A 4,146-nucleotide genomic window follows, 5' to 3' on the forward strand; every position below is an offset into this window, starting at 1 on the left:
ATCCATCCATCCATCCATCCATCCATCCATCCATCCATCCATCCATTAGTTTTACCTGCTCCTTCCTTTTCAGGTCATTGGGGTCATTGGTGCCCATGCCTATTCTTGTGCGAGAGGCAGGGTACACCCTGGACAGGTCACAAGTCCATCACAGGGCCACATAGAAACAAACAAGAAAAAAAAAATACAATCTCACTCACACTTAGGGACAATTTAGAGTTATCAGTTAGCTTAACATGCATGTTTTTGGTCTGTGGGAGGAAACCAGAGTATCTGGAGAAAACCCAACCATGCATGGAGAGAACATGCAAACTCTACCCAGAAAGGTTCCCAGCCCAGGATTCGATCTGGCGACCTTCTTGCTGAGAGGCGGCAGCTCTACCAACTGATCGATCGTGCCGAACAGATTTATCCCTATAAGTCATTTTTATTTATGGGTCCAAGCATCTCCACTGTTTGTGCAACCTTTTCAGTAGGGGGTGTCTCAATAGTTTTTTTTTTTTTTTTTGTCCCCACAGTCTTGTCTCCTGTATGGCAAAACGGGACAAAAATTAAGGAAATTTTTTAAAATTATAAATGGTATAAAACCATAAAATAATATGTTGTAAATGTACAGGGTTTGAGCCTTTGAGCCTTAGTGAGCCTAAATGCTTTTTTAAAAACCTTGTGAAGTGTGCTTTCAAAGCTAGGAATCAAATAATAAAACCTTATAAGATGTGACTAAGAGACTGGACTGTTTTCTCTTTATTTGATTAAAAACAGAACTTAGACCCGAATGTAACATTTGCCTGTGCCGCGGACAGACAAAATCCAGATAAATCCAATTTAATGAAGGCATTTCAACAATTGATTACACTGCAAATGCTACAGCAAAGTCATATTGCCAGCTACTGGTAATAATCCTTCCTATCAGGGCAGAGATATAAAAACATAAGCTGTCAATTCACAGAGTAGGTACCTTAAAGATGTTGAAATGCCTTTGGACCAGGATAGTCAATTTCTGGACTGGGACTTTGTAGTGTTTCCCTTTAAGCTTTGTTTGGTTCAGAAACAAGACAGCTTCCCAAAATAAAACTCCTCTCGGTGACCTTCCCTTTCCACCGAGTAGTGCAAATCCCCATTCTCTCTGCCAACAAGGACTCATTACTCCCCGTTTTAAAGAGAGCTTTCTGGTCCAGGAGGCCTCATTACAGCTGAAAAAGACACCCATGGGAGACGCAAGGAAAACAGTGAAGACCCCCCCTTGAGTAATAAGCCTGCAAACTTCTACACAAGACTCAGCGAGGAACTTAGGAACTAAAAAGCGAGCCGCCCCCCTGCTGTTCCATAGGAGAGGTGTCTTTGAGGTGTGCAGACTGTATGGCTCAGTAGTCAGGAGAAGTTGCAAACGCTCTCAAACTGATTAGCGCTGCACAATGGTTCAAGACAGCAAAACAGACACCTTGACACAGCTGATGCCTTCACTGTCAAGCACTGCAACAAATGCACTTTGAAGTTTCCCATTTGGCCAAATGTCGCTGCAAATGTGCAGGTTTTGTCCCATTCGGTTGTCAGAATAAATTAGGAATCCTCTCATTAAAATACCATCATTAGCAAAACAGTTCATGAGGTAAAAATAAGAATGGAATTTTTGATAATAAATATCAATAAACAAGAGAAGCAAAATCTACATCTGAAACAACAACTATTGTTGCGGAGAGAAATTTTAGACAGAGTTATTTTTAGTTGGTGTCTACTGGGTGACCTCGTGACCAGGACTGAAAACACAGCTGTTCTTTTCTTTGGAGAAAAAAATGTTATTTGAGCTAATAAACTTTGGGCTGCAGTTTACTTAAAGAGAAACATTAAGGGACCAGAGAAAAGTTCACAGTTGAATTTTCCCACAAAGTCTCTCAGACGGTTTCATTTCAATATCGCTGCAAGCTGTGATTCCCACGTGAAAGGCATCAGTGAGCTGCTTCTTCTTGTCACTCACCGCAGAGAGGGGGAGAGGACTCGGTACGTCGGTGTCACGACCCCGCGCTTCGGGCGAGTGCGTCCTCCCATAACCAGCTTCACATTGTCAGTTATACAGTCTGGACCGCTTCACAAAAGTCATTCTGAAGCTGCTACTTAGGGCCTCGGAGAGACAACAACAAAAATAACCTGTGTTTTTTACAATGTTGCTTTGAAATCTATTGAACCCCAAAATTCAAAAAGCGTTGTGTTTTACATGTGGCTGATGAAATAATTACATGTGCAAAAAAAAAAATCTACATAAAATAGATAAATAAATCTGTCAAGCCTTCTCCGTTTCGGGATGTTATCAGTTTTGGATGACTTCAGTGTCTGCAGAGGTCAACATTCCCAACAGTTAACGCAGCAGCAGATGGCATCACTGTAAGATTTAGTAACACATGTCAACCACGGGTCCCTTAAGAGATCTACCCAGCCCATTTATAGCATTGACTTCAAACGCATCTGTAACAACAGAGAGGAGACTACAGCTTGCAGTCCTTGTGCGATGCACCACTTTCTTTTTCCCCCTAAGCAGCAACAGTGCTTCAAAACACCAAAGTCCATGCTCAATAATCCAGGTGTAAAATCCAACAATGTTCAGTCAGATCATCTGGATGGTTTCTTTTTTTGTGTTGAGACGTTTCACCCTCCATCCAAAGGGCAACAGTAGTGTTTCTATACATTTTTCTAGACATTTGTTTTATGTAAGTAAGGAAAGAAATTATTTTTAAGAAACAAATGATGCTCTGCTCTGACATGCATGTTTTAGTCTTTAGTCCTGATAAATCAAGTTAAATCAGTTATTAATTTATGTGAGGTAGAAGGCTCAAGGCAGATGTGAGTCACTGGTTTTCATTTTTACACTCATGGCAAAATACCAGATTAGCTACATGAACGTTTGTTTTCTGAAACATTTCACAAACTACAATAAATTGAAACTACTTTGTAAAACCCATGCATGAAGGAATTCTCAAAAGGTTTTGTTATGTCACAGTTTGAAATTAGGATCATCTTGTTGGTAAAAAAAATTATAAAGCAGAAGTTGTTTTGGTCAAGCCTTGAATATAACATGGCATACCATCTTGTGATATTAAGAGATGCCATGCCATGCAGATAAAACAAATTGAGCTATTGTAATTTTCATTACAGCTAATATCAATTAGCTGTAAAAAAAAAGAAAAAAAAAAAACTTAAATTGTGTTGACTACAAAAGCAAGTCAGTTGTAGATGCATTTCAATTTAATATTTCATGAAAGTGCCCTGTGATGGACTTGCGACCCGTCCAGGGTGTACCCCGCCCCTCGCACAGTGATTGCTGGACATGGGCACCAGCGACCCCCGTGACCCAAAAATGGAAGAAGTGGGTAAAGATAATGGATGGATTTCATGAAAGTTTCATTAAAATGTGTCCAGTGGTTCATGAAATATTTTGTTAACAGACAGAAAGAGTTGATTTCAAATAGTTGACAAAATGTCCACAAAGCGCTTATCTCAGCTACTCCCACACCAGAGTTTTGTTCAATATCTATAGAACTTAATAAGTTACATATATTTCTGCGCTTGATAAAGTCAGATTGCTGTGGCAGCCATCTTGAATCAAGATGACTCCACGCATGAATCAGTTGTAGAGGTACACATAATGACTACTTTCTGACAGTTTCATTACAACTCGTTCCATGGTTTATGAGCGATGTTAGTAACAAACACTGACACACACTCTGGATAGAACTGGTGACTTCACACTAAATCCTCTGACTTTCTCAGGCAGCGTTGTGTCATATGGGACTGGTTATTGATGGGCCTTTAAATGTTCAGGTCATTTTCATTGATCAGCCCTGCAGCTTGCAGGCTGAGTCAGAGGATGATGCTGTGCAGCTCAAGGAGGGCAGCAGTGGAACTTCAGCTCCATTAGGAGGAAGTGAGTGCACAATTGTTGATGTGAGCAGATTATTGTGGTTGGTTAAGCCTTAAAGAACACTGATTACAGTGATTATCTTTTCACTGGGATCGCTCGGTGTGCACTGACACTAGAATATAAACATTTAAAATCTCACAAGCAGGTAAAGCCTCAAAACACAAGTAAGTAGTCAGTAATTAGAAACACACACACACACACACACACATATATACATATATATATATACACAT

Source organism: Nematolebias whitei, chromosome 10, assembly GCF_014905685.2.
Source record: "Nematolebias whitei isolate Nwh7 chromosome 10, NemWhi1, whole genome shotgun sequence".
NCBI classification, from domain to species: Eukaryota; Metazoa; Chordata; class Actinopteri; order Cyprinodontiformes; family Rivulidae; genus Nematolebias; species Nematolebias whitei.